Below are 17450 nucleotides of genomic sequence, written 5' to 3'. Positions count from 1 at the left end.
TAGTTTCTTTGGATGTGCAGAAGCTTTTCAATTTGATGTAGTCCCATTGGTTTGTTTCTACTTTAGTCTTCCTTGCAATTGGGTTTGGTTCATCAAAGATGTCCTTGAGGTGTAGGTGGGAGACTGTTTTACCAATGTTTTCCTCTAAGTATTTGATTGTTTCTGGTCTGACATCTAGGTCTTTGATCCATTTGGAGTTGATTTTTGTTTCTGGTGAGATAAAGTGGTTCAATTTTGTTCTTCTGCATGTTACAACCCAGTTTTCCCAGCACCATTTATTGAAGAGAGCCTCCTTCTTCCATTTAATTCTTTGGGCCCCCTTATCAAATATTAGATGTCCATAGGCGTGGGGATTTATTTCTGGGCTTTCAATTGTGTTCCACTGGTGTGTGCCTATTTTTGTTCCAGTACCATGCTGTTTTGATGATGATGGCTTTATCATATAGTTTAAGGTCTGGGAGTGTGATGCCTCCATTTCTGTTTCTTTTTCTCAAGATGGTTTTGGCAATTCTAGGTGTTTTCAGGTTCCAGATAAATGATTGCAGTGTTTGTTCTATTCTCTTAAAGAAGCTTGGTGGAACTTTGATGGGTATTGCATTAAATTTGTATATGGCTCTGGCGAGAATATTCATTTTGATGATATTTATCCTTCCAATCCATGAGCATGGGATATCTTTCCATTTTTTGGTGTCAGTTTCTATTTCCTTGAGTAGCGACTCATAGTTTTCAGCATACAAGTCTTTCACTTCTTTGGTCAACTTTATTCCTAGGTATTTGATTGATTTTGCTGCAACAGTAAATGGGAGTGACTTCTGGATGTCTTCTTCTTCAGATTTAGTGTTTGCATAAAGAAATGCCACTGATTTTTGTACATTGATTTTTATAGCCTGATACCTTGCTATATTGCCTAATAACTTCCAGTAGTTTTCTGCTGGATTCTTTAGGTCTTTCTATGTATACTATCATATCATCTGCAAATAGTGAGAGCTTGACTTCTTCCCTCCCAATCTGTATTCCTTTGATTTCTTTCTCTTGCCTGATTGCTATGGCAAGAACTTCCAATACTATGTTGAAGAGTTACGGTGACAGTGGACAGCCCTGTCTAGTCCCCGATCTGAGGGGGAATGCTTTCAGCTTCTGTCCACTGAGTATGATGTTGGCTGTAGGTTTGCTATATATAGACTCCACTATCTTGAGGAATTTCCCATCTATTCCCATTTTTTATAGAGTTTTGAGCATGAATGGGTGTTGGATTTTGTCAAAGGCTTTCTCTGCATCTATTGAGATAATCATGTGGTTTTTGGCTTTGCTTTTATTGATGTGGTGAATGACATTGATTGACTTACAGATGTTGAACCAGCCTTGCATTCCTGGGATGAATCCCACTTGGTCATGATGAACAATCTTTTTGATATGTTGCTGTATCTGGTTGGCCAAGATCTTGTTTAATATTTTGGCATCTATGTTCATCAGAGATTTTGGTCTGTAGTTTTCCTTTTTTTTTCTCTCTCTATCAGCTTTTGGTATCAGGGTGATGTTGGCTTCATAGAAGGTGGAAGGGAGTATTCCTGTTTCTTCAATCTTATGGAAAAGCTTAAGAAGTATGGGTACTAACTGTTTCCTGAAAGTTTTGTAGAATTCGTTTGTGAAGCTATCTGGTCCAGGACTTTTGTTGTTGGGGAGATTCTTAATAATGGTTTCATTTCTTTGTCTGTGATTGTGCATTTAGATTTTGTAGTTCTTCTTGGTTCAGTTTTGGAAGGGCATATGCTTCTAGGAATTGTTCCATTACTTCCAGATTCTCTAGCTTGGTGGTGTATATTTCTTCATAGAAGTTTCGCAGGATTCTCTGGATTTTTGTGGTGTCAGTTGTGATATCTCCTCCATCGTTTACAATTCTATTAATTTGAGTCTTCTCTCTTTTTTGTTTGGTGAGTCTTCCTAGGGGTTTGTCAATTTTGTTTAATCTTTAAAAGAACCAACATTTGGCTTCATTGATCTTTTGTATGGTTCTTTTATTTTCGATGTGGTTTATTTCTGCTCTAACTTTAGTGATTTCTGTCCTTCTGGTTGCTTTAGGGTTCCTTTGTTCCTCTTCCTCTAAGTCCTTGAGGTGTGCAGTAAGGTCGTTCATTTGAGCTTCTTCTTGGTGTTTAGTATGTGATTGTATGGCTATAAGTTTCCCTCTCAGTACTGCTTTATCTGTGTCCCAAATATTTTGATAGGTTGTGTCTTCATTTTCATTTGTTTCCGGGAACATTTGAATTTCCTGCTTGAGTGAATCTCTGACCCAGTGGTTGTTAAGGAGTATGTTGTTTAGTTTCCAAATTCTGTGACTTTTAGTAATTGTCTGTTTGTTGTTAAATGTTAGTTTTACTCCACTGTGGTCTGAGAAGATACTTGGGATAATTTTGATGTTCTTGAATTTATTGATGCTGTCTTTGTGGCCTAACATATGGTCTATCCTTGATTATGTGTTATGTGGATTTGAAAAGAAGGTGTATTCCAGTTTTTTGGGGTGAAGGAGTCTGAAAATATCCAAGAGGTCTAGTCTGTCAATCTCTTCATTCAATTCTCTTGTATCTTTGTTGGTTCTCTGCTTTGTTAATCTGTCTTAAGTGTGAGAGTGGGGTATTGAAGTCTCCCACTATTATTGTATTACTATTGATGTATTTTTGAAATAAAACATTAATCCCCCCAATAAAAAAGAAAAAAGAAAAAATAATAAAATATTTTTTAAAAAGGAAAAAAAAAGAATCAGAATCTCAAATAACTTCACAGTCCAAGGCTTTAGAATAGACCCAGTGTTAACAGAAAGAAGGAAATAACAGTGACTATAATAGATATGTAGACTAAATAGACACTAGAATCAGAAAACATCACTGAAAATTGATGTACTTTCGTCTAAACTAAGAAAAAAATGGGAGAGAATAAAAATAAATCAGAATAAAGTCAAAAAATAAGGAAGCTTCCAGTGAAGGGGATGGGATGTGGAACCCTAGTGGTGGAAATTGTGTGGAATTGTAGCCCTTTTATCCCATAATCTTGGTGATCATTATTAAATTACAAATAAAAAAAATAGAAAAAAGACTAAATCAGAAATAAAAGTGGTGGCATTGCAAGTGATACCACAGAATGCTAAAGGTGACTAAGAACAAGTACACATCAACAGATTAAGTTACCAAGAAGAAATGCGTTGTTTCATGAGATATGTAACTGGCGTCAAATGGTGGTGCACCTGGTTAAGCACACACGTTAGTGCACAAGGACCCTGGTTCAAGCCCCCAGTCCCCACCTGCACGGGAAAGCTTCTAGAGTTCATCAGGGAAGCAATTACAGAAGCTCGACCTTCCACCTTCTGCATCCCACAATAACCTTGGTCCATACTCCCAGAGGGATAAAGAATAGGAAAGCTATCAGGGGAGGGGATGGGATACAGAGTTCTGGTGGTGGGAATTGTGTGGAGTTGTACCCCTCTTATCCTATGGTTTTGTCAATGTTTCCTTTTTATAAATAAATAATAATATAAAAACGAAACATGAAGCTAAATATTATATGATCATTTCAGTAGCTGTAGTGAATCTAATAGCCTGTCAAGATAAAGCCTTTCAACCACCTTGAGTTTGGAAGGAATGTATTTCAACATAATTAAGGCCGATACGTGCCATCTCCATAGCTAAGGTCACTCTCAGCAGTAAAATGCTGACACCTTTTCTTCTGCTATCAGGAAGCAGGCAAGGATGTGCACTCTTGCCACTCCCACTGGATCAGTTACATGCTATACTTCACCCTTTAAATATATATAATTTCATAAATTATCCCTCAGTACAGTAAGAACATTTAATAAATTGGTAAAAAGGAAAGAAGTATTAAAATATTAAGTAATTTTTTTGACACTTGTAGATCTGCTGCACTGCCTGTGAAGCAACCCCAGCCCCACTGCAGGTGGGGAGCCAGGTGCTCAAATCGGATCCTTATGCTGGTCCTTGCATTTTGCACCACCTGCGCTTAACCTGCTGCGCTATCGCCTGACCCCTATAAGTAATGCTTTTATTATTATTATTATTGCCAGTAGGGATACCTCTGGGGTTCAGTGCTGGCATAAGGAATCCACTACTCCCTGTGGCCATTTTTTCCCCTTAATTTTAATGAGCTAGGTCAGAGAGAAATTGAGAGAGGACAGGGAGATCAAGAAAGGGAGAGAAAGACACCTGCAGACCTGCTTCACCACTCCTGAAGCAGATCCCCTACAGGCGGGGAGCTGGAGCTCAAACCTGGGTCCTTGTGCTTGGTAATATGTGTGCCTGATCTTGTGTGCCACCGCCCGGCCCCATTAATGTTTATTTTGTTAAGTGTGATATTGATAGTGAGGTTATTTAAAAATATTATATATGAGAGAGGCATTTGGAAATATTTAGGGTAAAATTCTATCTGATACTGACAATAAATCTATTACCATCTTTTATGTAAGGGAAAAAAAGATTATTTACGTATGTTGTACAGCATGGCTTCCTCTGTCCGACCACTGCTGCTGCTCCCTGTTTGTTTTTAAATGTTCTGAGCCAGGAGGCAGGGCTGCAGATTCTATTCCTTTCTTTAGGCAAAGTAGCTGGTGACTCTGTTGTGATCTCCTTCCCCCAAAGGCATGTGGGCAATCCCAGCTGATGGACAGCTATCTTGTGAGTAATCCCAAATCACTGAAAGTTACCATAATCATCTCCATTTTTTCCCCTAAAACTTTTCAACCCCTTCATACTCTGTTATAATGGCACAATGTGTGGGATTTTAAAATAATAATAATCCAACAAAACAGAGAAGTAGTGCAGCACAGAAAAATATTGATAATGTAATCATTGGACAGATGGTTATATGGGGGTTTGTTATAACATTTGCTGTGCTTTTGAAAAATGTCAAGAAGTTAAAAATAAAACTGCCCAAACCTAACCATCAAACTTCTGGGCATAAACTCTAAATAGGAACTTAAAAAAAGAAAACTAAAGGAATTCTTACTTAGGGTTTGTACACTGTGACTGTGCAATGTGACTGTGCACTGTGACCTGGTTAATAATAAGAGAAGGTAGAGTTGGACACAGCCTACTTGTTCCTAGATGAGAGAACACATAGGTAAACTGTGGTAGAATTGTTCAAGAATATCCTAGTCAGTGGTTAGAAGCAACACATTCTGTGGGTTGAAGCCAGAGACTTTTACTTAGTGCCCTACTCCAAACTCAGTCAGATCCTGCTTGGAGTTTCCCTTTCTCTTCTTCTTTCTCAACTTCTGCTTATAAGCTCTCTGTCTCTCTCTCTCTCTCTCTCTCTCTCTTTCTCTTTCTCCTTCCCTTTCTTTCTTAATTTATTTTTTATTGGATAGAGATAGCCAGAAATTGCAGGAAGGGGGATATAGTGAGGGAGAGAGACACCTGCAGCCCTACTTCACCACTCCTGAAGCTTTCCCCCTGCAGGTGGAGACCAGGGACTTCAATCTTTCTCCTGGCACACTATAATAATGTGTGTGCTCAACCACATGCACCACTGCCTGACCCCTGATGCCTCATTCTTGAGAAGAATGACTTCCTTCTCTAGACTGCCTGAATCAAAATGGGACACAGGGCAGACAGAGTTATCTGTTTTCCCCAAGTCCTGTCAAGTGATTTTTAAATACCAAACTTTAATCTATTTAGGGGAAGGGAGAGGGGTTAGGAAGGGTCATTAGGCTATAAGTCCCCGGAGTGTGACAAAAGCAAAAGAGCACAAGCTTTCAAGAAGGACATGCTTTTTTCCCCCCCTCCCCAATGTCAAATATCTGTTTGCTTGTGTAAATGTGAATTAGCCTGAAGAATGAGACACTATATAAATGCTAATTACTCCTAGGCAAACTTAATCTCCTATTTATCACTTAGGGAATTTTTAGCCTCTAAAGGAAGAGAATAAGAGAGGGATCCATTGTTAGTCTCACAATGTTAATTATAATAAGAGTTAGACAATACCAAGATGAAAGAGGAATAGATAATATCCAATATTGAGAGGGCATAGCGAAGAATGCGACTTTAGACAGTACTAATGGGAGTGTAAACTGGTATTGTTAACAAATCTTGTCTTCCAGTTACCTCTGGCCGGGTTTTATTCTCCCCTCACTTTTGTGACTATATATGACACATGCATAGGTGTGCTCATAGCTGCATCAATGGCAGTTGATACAAAAAGAAAGCAACCCAAATGCCCTTGAAAATGGAACTAATTGCTCATATTACGGTATAGTAGTAGTTATTCAAAAGCAAGAGAATATATGCATACCAATACAGAAATGTCTTTCTAAGATGTACTATTTACAAGAGATTTATGAGAAAAAAATAGAAGCATCATCACTGGTGACTTCCATCAGAAAGTCATCATAAGCTCCTGGGCTACTCCAGGAACTTGCCCTCTTGTAAAGTAGCAATGGAGAGGACTGCCACACTCTCCAAAGGGAGGCTGGGTCACCCTCCCATGCCAGTGGAGGAAGACTAGCCCTGAAATGAGTGCAGCCTAGAATGTCCCCTGCTACAACCATGAACTGTGCTGGCTCCTGTGCTAAATATGAATATATATGGGCCTTGGGTCAGGTGGATGGGGTAAACAGTTAAATTTATTCATAGATTTTCTTCAAGTTTGGGAGCTACTCTCTGCCCTAATCCAACTTTGTAGCATTATTCTCAACTCTGACATTGTCTACCCAGAGAATCTCTTTGTCTACTTGCATGTTAGCTATCAAACTCAAACAAAAACTACAAAAGTCATGGGCCCCTAGGAACGTAACTAAAATAGACTTCCTAGCTTCTTTCCACCCTATGATCGCTACTCATCTGCTCTAATTATATATACGTAAATTTTATTAATGATTTAATAAGGATTGACAAGATTGTGGTACAGGAGAGGCACAATTCCATACAATTTCTACCACCAGAGTTCCATATCCCGTCCACTCCATTGGAAGTTTTCTTATTCTTTATCCCTCTGGGAGTACGAACCAATGATTTTTATGGGGTGCAGAAGGTTGGAGTTCTGGCTTCTATAATTGTTTCTCCACAGGGCATGGGCATCTGCAGGTCGGTTTTTCCCAACTGGGGTAGGGCTCTGGGGAGGTGGGGTTCCAGGACACACTCATCTTCTGCCCAGGGAAGTCAGATTGGCATCATGATAGCATCTGCAACTTGGTGGCTGTAAAGCACTAAGAAGCAAAGCAGGGGGTCGGGCGGTAGCACAGCGGGTTAAGTGCACATGGCACAAAGCACAAGGACTGGCAGAAGGATCCCAGTTTGAGACCTGGCTCCCCACCTGCAGGGGTGTTGCTTCATGGGCAGTGAAGCAGGTCTGCAAGTGTCTGTCTTTCTCTCCCCTGTTCCATCTCCCCTCCTCTCTCGATTTCTGTCTGTCCTATCCAACAACAACAGCAATGATAACAACAACAGCAACAACAACAAGGCTAACAAAATGGTAAAAATGGCCTCCAGGAGCAGTGGATTCATAGTGCAGCCACTGAGCCCCAGCAATAACCCTGGATGCAAAAAAAAAAAAAAAAAAGTAAAGCAGAACAAAGTGTTTAACAATCAGGAACTTAAAGGTAAGAATATGGCAGGTGAGATCAGGGGTCTCTATATTGGAAGAAGTTAAGAAGTCTATTTTAAGTATATTCTAAGATGCCCATGAGTTAACTAATTTTTGTGGGGGCCCGACAGCTGACATGCAGGTGGGCTAAAAGTATTGTCTGGGAAACTAGTATCAGAGTTGAGAATAGGACTAGAAAGCTGGATCAGGGAAGAGAGTAGCTTTCAAATATGAGAAAAATATATGAATACCATAAACTATAAACTCCATTGATCTGACCTAGGGGCCATGTCTGTTTATATTTAGCACAGGAGCCTGTGTAACCTCTGCATCCCTGTTGGTCTGAGGTTGCTTTCCATGGTCACAGCTAGGAACAGTCTAGGCTGCACTCATTTCAGGGCTGATGTCTTCCTTGAGTGGCAGAGTATGTTGACCCAGCTTCTTTGGAGAATGAAGCCGTCCCTACCATTGCTGTTCCATACTGAGGGCAAGGTCCTGTAGAAGCCCACAAGAGGGTCCACGATTCTGTTCCTGATGGAGATGACCAGTGATGGTGGAGAGAGGGATCTGTTAGAGGTCTAGGCCCATCATATCTATGTGGGAATCCCAGGATCCCCTGATCAAGGCCCTGGATGATGGGATGGCCTTGTAGTAGTGACCAAGAGAGCCATCATTAAAGTATGATGGCCTCTTGCCCTTATCCAGTTTTTGTAGTCCTTACTTTATCTGACAGGGTTAGAGTTAGAGTGATTGAGGGAAGTGAAATAGGAAGTAGGTGAGGAGGGTATATAGGCCTAAGTAGAAAATATTTGATTATCTACTTCCGCTTTTTGGCTCCTATTCCTCTTCATCTTGTCCTGCTTTATATCTTCCTGCCTTTCAGCTACCAAGTTGCAAATGCTGTCTTGATTCTATCCTAACTTTCCTGGGCAGACAACCTCACCAATGTATTGTGGAATTTCGCCTCTCTCCAGAGCCCTAACCCTCTAAGGAAAGATAGAAATAGGCTGGGGGTATAAATTGACCTGCCAACACCTATTTCCAGTGGAAAAACAATTGTAGAAACCAGAACTCCCACCTTCTACACCCCCCAAAAGAACTTTGATCTAGACATCCAGAGTGTGGGAAATGACAGGAGATGACCATAGGCCTTTAAACTACAACGCCATCAGAACCCAGAGAGAGAAGAGGGAAAAAAAGGAAGGACATTCGAATGTAGTAATAGGTATAGGTGTGATTTTGAAGAGAAGGCAGGAACATGGGGAAGTGGTAGGGGAGGGCAAATATATTAAATATAGACAGATAGTTATAGAAATAATAGTCAGCCCATATCTTCAACTTTGGGAGAACCACTGTAACTTCCAATGGAGGGAATGGGAATACAAAACTCTGGTGGTAGGAACAGTGCATAATTATACTATTATACTTCTGTTATCTTATAATTTTGTAAGTCAATATTAAGTTACTTATAAAGATTTTTTAAAAGAAAAAAATGGGACAGAGCAGTATGCATAAAATGAACTTTTTTTTTTGCCTCCAGGGTTATCACTCTGGCTCAGTGCCTGCACTACAAATCCATGTATCCCGAAGGCCATTTTTCCCATTTTGTTGCCCTTGTTGTTGTTAATTATTGTTGCCATTAAAGTTGTCATTGGATAGGACAGAGAGAAATAGAGGGGAGGGGAAGATAGAGAGGGAGAGAGAAAGATAGACACCTGCAGACATGCTTCATTGCTTGTGATGCAAACCACCCCCCCCCCCGCAGGTGGGGACCGGGAGCTCGAACCAGGATCCTTCATGCGATGTGCCCTTAACCCACTGCACTACCCATGGACCCCCACTTTTTTTTAGAAGAACATGAAGGGGACCAAAAAATGACTCACCTTGTGGAGCATACATATTAGCATGTGTGAGGAACTGTGAGCCCCAAAATACCAGATGGGAACACCTCTGGGGGGGAGGGTACTTCATAAACAGTGCAACGTGTTGCAGCTGTCTCTTCTTTCTCCCTCTCTATGTCTCTGTCTGTCACCCACTATCAAAAAGGGGAAAAATGACTATGAGAATGATGGTGGAGTTAGGCAGGTACCCAGCCACAGAGATGACTCTGGTGGCAAAAAAAAAAAAAAAAATCAGAAAAGCAAAGATGCATATAGTTGTTTAAAGTGACAATTTCCAGGGTAAGAGATTGGGAAGTTGCCTTTTTGCATTACATACTTATAAAATAGTTGCATGTCAAAGCTCTACATTATATTTATAATTAGAAAGAAAAAGCAGGGATTTGCTGGTCTTCTGGCAAATTATAGAGATAGAAGTCTAATATTCTGCTACACTGAGTATACAGATCTTATGACGACATGTTGTGAAACAGATTTTGATTAGTGAGACATTTTGTGATCAAGGAAGTTTACTAAAAGGAAATAACTGGCTTATCATACAAGCAAAATGGAATTGTTTTCCCTAAAAGCAGTAAAAAAAAATGACACCAGCAAAAAATTCAAGTTACAGGAGTGCTTACACAAAGGAAGGTGCAAAGAGAATATAACAGCCTTAAGAACTGAAAACAGCTGGTTTTCATAACAAGATCTACAGTCTTCTAATTATTTTCTTCTCTATGCCCTTCACTGAAGGATATATTTCTAGAAGTGATTATGAATTTGCTCTTAAAGCAATTCCTTATCCCCTTCTGTCCACAACGAGAACGTTAGTAAGACAGGAAGAAAATCTGGTGGGGGATGAACTAGGGGGATTTCCATTGCTGTTATGTGGGGAGCATGTTATCATAAATCCTAGATGAGTTATTTGCCATTTTATATCTTGAAAAAGACAGTAGGAAGCTACAGACCCTGTATCATCAAGGTCGGGAGGCTGGAGTATTCATAGTCTTTTAAAAGCTTTGTCCATTTTCCCCTCAGTAAACCAATGATAGAGACAAAGTATTAACTGAGGAATATCTGAGATATAGTAAGATATCAATGAAGAGAACTTGTAACTAAGACTTTGAACATGTGAGGAGAAATTACATTATCAACTAGTTGATAAACTTGAGTGTGTTACTAATTAGCTGGTTAACATTAGACACTTCTGGACACACGTCTTTTTTTTTTTTTTTTTACATATAATTCTGGGCAACAAATCTAATGTGCAATACTGGTGAGTTATTTAACCCATTTTGTATTCTATCATTATGGGGGTAGAGGAAAAAAGAAGAGTGTGGGGGATATAAAAGCATCAGCTCCAGTGATTTTCAGCCTTGGTCCTGTCCATAGAGCTCCCATGAGGTAGCAGGGTTTGAACCCAATGCCTAATGCATAGTACTTATGTGCTTTACTGCTGAGCTACTCTTCAGATTCCTGGGAAGCTATTATGAGGGCATCAAACATTCTTATATGAGACTAGTAACAGTACAAATCTAATTCAATTTGCCTCCAGGGTTATTGCTGGAACTCGTTGCCTGCACTATGAATCCACTGCTCCTGGAGGCTATTTTTTCCCCATCTTGTTGCCCTTGCTGTTGTTGTCGTCGTTGTTGTTATTGTTATTGTTGCCATTGATGTCGTTGTTGTTGGATAGGACAGGAAGAAATCGAGAGAAGAGGGGAAGACAGAGAGGGGAGAGAAAAGTAGACACCTGCAGACCTGCTTCACCACTTGTGAAGCGACCCCCCTGTAGGTGGGGAGCCAGAGGCTCAAGCCGGGATTCTTACATTGGTCCTTGCGCTTTGTGCCATGTGTGCATGACCTGCTGCATTACTGCCTGAACCCCCTGAAATCACCTTTTTTAATACCTGAGTAGTATTCTATTGTGTATATAAACCACAACTTGCTCAGCCACTCATCTGTTGTTGTACACTTGGGTTGCTTATAGGTTTTGGCCTATTACAAATTGTGCTGCTATGAACATAGGTATACACATATCTTTTTGGTTGGTTGTGTTTGGTTCCTTCGGATATATCCCCCGGAGAGGAATTACAGAGTCATAGGGAAAGTTCACTTCTGGCTTTCTGAGAGTCAGCATAATTCTTGACAGGTATTTATTTTAGCACTTGGTATATCATACAAATTTGTTGGTGGTGAAATAAGAAATATTCTGACATTTATATTGCTTTTATTTAAATTTAATTTTTTATTTGATAGGTGAGACAAAATGAGAGGGAAACAGACTAAATATGTAAACATGTTTATATGTAAACTGTATATATACTTGTATGTATAACACAGTTACATGTATACAGTACACTATGCCTTTTAAACTCATGCCTTTTCCTGTCTAGTATTTCGTAACCTTTCCTACAATGGCCTTTTGTTTTTGTTATCCTTCTTACCATGTATAATATCTTGAGGTTCTTTAATTTGGATTCTCATGGTTATAGTTTATATCTGTCACCAGATGACCTGCATTTCTTTGAGTAACAACTACTAATGGCCAACTCATATGTGCAGTATAATGAACTGAACCATATGAACTTGTTAAAAGAAAGGAAAGTTGTCAAACTATCACTACGACTTTGTGAAAATTATGGTGGTTATCCGTTGGTGGAGGGAGTGCACTGTGATGGTGGGTGAAATGTGAAGCTGTTTCCTTGTAATTTTATGGTCTAGGAAGCCATCATTAAATTTTAATCTCTTCTCCGTTGGATTAAGCATTTCTTTAAGACCTTGCTTTATGTTAATTACACCTTAAAAGATCTATCTCTTTAAAATCATATTTTAAAGTATTCTGTGGTATCACTTCACCATAAGAATCTTGACAGGAAACAATACACTCACACCAGGGCTGATTACTGGACTGTTATTTGATTAATTGTGTCCCCTCAAAATTCCTATGTTAACTCCTAGCTGACTATCTCCATGGGTTAGAGCTGTCAGTAAAATTTGGCAGCTATTATACAAATTCAACTGCTGGAGTGAGACTGCATGAGAAGCTGACAAAGAAATTCATGGTGGTTGTCAACTTTCCATACCTATTGTCTTTTGAACTCCCAGGGGTATGGGGCTTAAGAGTTGTACTGTTCACCAGGAACTGCAGTATGAACGGGAGGGGCTTCTGGGAAATATAGTTCCAATGTAATTTGGCTGCTGAAAAAACAGTGCAGCACAGTGTTTAACTCTACATCTCTAGCTTTTAAGTTACCTCTGAAAAATAGAGATTCTCTAAAATCACTTCTGGCTTGAAATAGTCTATGTTTGAGTTTCCATTGGTCAGCATCTTAGACACAATTGCAGCCATTAAACCCACAAACAAGCCCATTGCAGCCAGTTCTGAAAAGAAGAATCAATTCATAATTGCATAGAGTAAGGGGAAGTAATTTCTATTGAGTGCTTATTGTATGTCAGGCACAGTGCAAAGATCTTTTTTTTTTTTTTTTACGTATAGTGCTGTTTAATTTAATTGCTACCTTAAACCCTGTTATTGACTTGCTTGATTTGCAGATGAGAGAACATAGGCTCAGAGGGGCAAAGCGTTTTCTTCTCACAGGCATGTAGTTAGTAACAATGATAGTAATGGCTGACTTTTGCTGAATCTTTACTATATGCCTGGCACTGTGATTTAAAAGCACATTATCAATTTTTATGACCACCATACTTGAATCAGAAGCTGTTGTTATTCTAGCTTTACCTTGGAGGATAAGGAGGGGTGGAGGTATTTCAATACCCTGGCCTAGGTCAGGAAGCAGCATGTGTAGCAAAGGCCCTGGTGCTCATCAAACGTTCCACCTGCTCACTGATATGTTTGAAGCTCTCAGAGCTATTGTGGCCATGCGATTACCTATCACAATGGACAATAGACAGCAGAATTGTGTGTGACTGAAGAATTGTGTGTTACAGAGTGTGAAGTTTCCACATTCTCCTTTTGTTGCAAGTGAAGTGGGGTAAATACATGTCTAGGAGTCCTCCATGAAATACCACTGGACAGGTCACAGGTGAATCTCATGGTAGAGAATCACAGGGACACTCTGTCAGGTTTCTGGCACTTACTAAAGTGCGCGCTTATTATTGAAGCAAGGCAGGGATAGAAGGGAGAGAGATATACTCACAGATGTGTAGGTGCTTCAATAGCAAGAGGCTCTGAGTTTCCAGGTCTTCCTAGTTTTATAATTGGTTCAAGGTCAGTGTAAGTTGTGAAAAGTGAAGTGTGTGCTGAGGTATACTGAGTTCTTGGAGCCCCCTCCCCCATCCTTTAGTCTTTGTGCTGTGGTGTGCAGGCCGGCAGCATTCTGTGGCCTCACAGCAGATGAAAGGAGATTTGGTGCAAGTCCGAGACATCCTGATATCTGGTTCTTCCTCTCTGCTTTGTATGGAATGTGTGTATTGGAGGATGGCATGGTAGGTTCACTTGGCTAGGGGATTTGCTTGGCCAGCTTGACCGAGTTCCCAGTGTTCCTTCTCATGCCCTTCAAGTGCCCTTCAAGAGTGTTCACTTGTAGCAGGAGGAGTCCCTTTCATTTAAGCTGCCCCTGTCATTTTGCAGTACCTTGGGATGCTGACTATGGTAGAGCCTCCATCACCTTAGCCACTGAATAAATGTATAGAGCAGAGCTACCTACCCTGATGGCAGTGTTAGATACAGAATAGAAGCAAGAAGTAAACCTGTTTAAATACCGACATTTAGAAGTTAATGCTTTACTTTAGTCTGTTCTGACTTAAACGACCCTTACTAATTTAACTTTATAGGCTTGATTTTTTTTCTAACCACTGAGATATGTTATGTTCCCCAGTGATAGGGCTAAGAATGAAAACCCAAGAGTGAAGTAATGAATATGACTATCCTTCAGAAATAAGAACATGTTGCATGGACATAAGACAGGGAGCTAGCATGAAAGGCCACATCTGACTGCAAATGCTAAACTCACCAAAGGCAGTTATATCAATCAATGACAATTCTTCTTGGAAGAAGTAAATTCTTCTTGGGGGAGAGAGAGAGAATGGAGAGAGAGAGAAGAACAGTGCTCAGCTGTGGCTTACGGTGGTATAGGAATTGAACTTGAGACTTCAGAGCATAATAATTATGCTATCTTCCATAGTCTTCCTTGATAGGATATCAAAGGCTATTTGATTTCAGAAGTGGAGCTGTGTTTCCTAGTAGTGGGTTGAGGAAGAGAGTGCAAATAAGAATTAGCAGGTGTCAGAAATTCTAAACTCCTGCCTATTTATGTAAACAGTGTTTTGTTGAAGCACGGACATTTATTCATAGGATTACATTTAAATTTTTTATTATGTTTACTTATTTATTGGACAGAAGCATCCAGAAATCAAGAGGTAAGGGTGTGATAGAGAGGAGGAGAGACAGAGAGACACCTGCAGCCCTGCTTCACCACTTGTGAAGCTTTCCCCCTACAGGTGGGGACTGGGGACTTGAACTAGGGTCCTTGCATACTGTAACATGTGCGCTCAACCGGTGCACCACCGTCAGGCCCCTGTGTTACACTTTTTATACTTGCTTGGATATATTTTATTGAGGAATATTCTCTTACGAGGCCGTTTACGTTAGTAAATAAGAAACCAGTGGACTCAAACAGGAACCATATGTGACAGGACTCTTAAGGTCCTGTCACATACGGTTCCTGTTTGAGTCCACTGGTTTCTTATTTACTAACGTTGTATATGTCAAAATTCTGTTTAAGCTCATCGCCAAGAAGTTCTCCCTAAGAGTGGGTAAGTTTTTTTTTTCTTCCTTTAAGCATCATCTTCTATTCCCATTACCTATTCTTTCCAGGCATTGATGTCACCTTCCTGGGTTCCATGATTCAGAGAAATTTTTTCAGACCCATTATGGACTGTGATTTTCTAAGAGGTGAAGAATCCTGGTCCTGTTTCTAGAATTTTTTTTTTTTTTTTTTTTTAGTTCTGACTAACTGGGACCCTGAAATTCATATTTGAAATGGTCTTGGCCTTTTTCCAACTGCCTGGAAAAATATTTCCAGATTCCTTCAAAAAAAGTGTGGATGGCTTAGTTTGTATACACTTAATTCAAAAGAATGGCCTAAGCAGATGTCTGCTTAGGGTAGGTCTGGAGGGAGATTGAGTTTGCACACATCACTGAAGCTCCACATAAAAACCACTGGAGTGTGGAATAAGATGGGTGACAAAATGAGGAAGTCAGGTTTTTCAGTCCCAGCAAATGCTAGTAGTGGTTCATCATACTAATGACTCTAGGGTAGTTCTCGCATTCTTATGATTTTAGGGTGTAAACACATGGCTGGGTGGGGGGAGGTTCTCATCTTAATTCAGTAAATTGCCAGGTGCCTTGCTAATTGTTAGAATGTAGACAAGCACCTGAAAATGGGCTCTCATACAGCCCTCACCACTTCCCATCTGGAGAAATCTTTTTATAAGGGGCCGAGAGTTCACCCAAGATCTCTCCCTCTGTGCACCATCTGCAGGATTCAGCTGCTTGGAGGTGCCTGAACTTGAAAGGAATCGGGAACACTTCCTGGCAGCCTTTCCTTTTACTACCTGACCTATTTCTTAAGGGTATAGCTTCATTTAGAGAATTGGGGAAGTAAATTGACCTTACACAACTGTAATGAGACTGCACCAGCCTAGGAAGTCTTGAACCACGCATTGACAGTGGCGCACTGGGGAGAGAGGCAGAGAGGCTGTGAATGAAAGAGAGTGAGACTCACCGAGTCAGCAGGGATCCTTTCACCCTACCTGAGGGTAGAGTTTCTCAGTTGTTTATTTATTCAGGGCCTTAGCAGTTTAGCTCTGTTCAACACCTGGTTTTCAAAAATTGATTTATTCAATACCTACTGTGTTAAATATTCAGGAATTTTGTGAGTCACTTGAAATTCAAAATGGTAAAGATATTTACACTGTGGAAATCAACAAATAATACAAACCAGGCTGCCTCCTCTACTCTGGAACGCTAGCCTGATTCAGCAGAATGTCACTGCTTTTCCTGCAGAAAATGTCACCCTGCTCAGGACTGCTAGAGTTAGACATTAAGACACATTATTTCTCTTTTAAAAATATGCATATAGTTATTTATTTAATATTTATTTGCCTCCAGGGGTATTGCTGGGGCTTGGTGCTGGTACTACAAATCCACTGCTCTTGGTGGCCATTTTTTTGGATAAGACAGAGAGAAATTGAGAGAGGAAGGGAAGATAGATAGATAGATATAGAGAAAGACACCTGCAGACCTGCTTCAACGCTTGTGAAGTGACATCCTCCCACCCCCCACAGGAGTGAGGAGTGGGGCTCAAACCTGGATCTGTGAAGGTCCTTGTGCTTAGAACTATGTGCTCTTAGCCCAGAGCGCCATTGCCCGGCCCCCAAACCTTTATTTCTAAACCCTAAACATATATGATTTTTAAACAAAAAAAATAATAGGGTATGAATATTAAAATAGAAAAATCTTATCTTTTAACCCAGATCCCCTCCCCATAGAAGTAATGCCAGAACATACGTGTCTTATCTTCTAGAAATTTTCTACATGGCTGCAATTATGTAGGAACAATTTTAGGTACTTGCAAGGAAGTTGCACATTTTAATACAAGTTTATTTCTCTGTCTCTCTCTCAGATTTGTTAGAACAGAAAGATATTGAGAAGGGGGGACCTGCAGTGCTGCTTCACCACTTGTGAAGCTTCCTCCCTGTCGATGGAGACCAGGAGCTTGAACCTGGCTCCTTGTGCATGCTAACGTGTCTGCTCAACTGGCTGTGCACCGCTGCCCAGCTCCTTAATACAAATTTACATTTGTTTTTCCTCTAGGAGTATATTGTGAACATTTGTCCACCTTAGATTATCTATATCTGTGCCATTTATTTTCATGATGAAGAATATTCCAAAGTACTGTTTTCTTAATCACTAGTGAGGTGATTTCCTATTTTTCTTTTTTGTTCCTCCAGATATCCTAGTTG

The 17450-nt window shown here is 40.1% G+C and overlaps 1 protein-coding gene and 1 pseudogene across 1 annotated transcript in view; one reads left to right on the top strand and one right to left on the bottom strand.

The window, feature by feature from the left end:
- GADL1 (glutamate decarboxylase like 1) overlaps positions 1-17450 on the top strand; it is a 439849-nt gene that overhangs the window by 7423 nt on the left and 414976 nt on the right. The window lies entirely within an intron of this gene.
- LOC103108595 (protein arginine N-methyltransferase 3-like) overlaps positions 1-17450 on the bottom strand; it is a 137201-nt pseudogene that overhangs the window by 19049 nt on the left and 100702 nt on the right.

The sequence above is a fragment of the Erinaceus europaeus genome, chromosome 21, assembly GCF_950295315.1.
Source record: "Erinaceus europaeus chromosome 21, mEriEur2.1, whole genome shotgun sequence".
In the NCBI taxonomy this organism is placed as follows: Eukaryota; Metazoa; Chordata; class Mammalia; order Eulipotyphla; family Erinaceidae; genus Erinaceus; species Erinaceus europaeus.
This window is presented reverse-complemented; position numbering and strand designations above follow the sequence as displayed.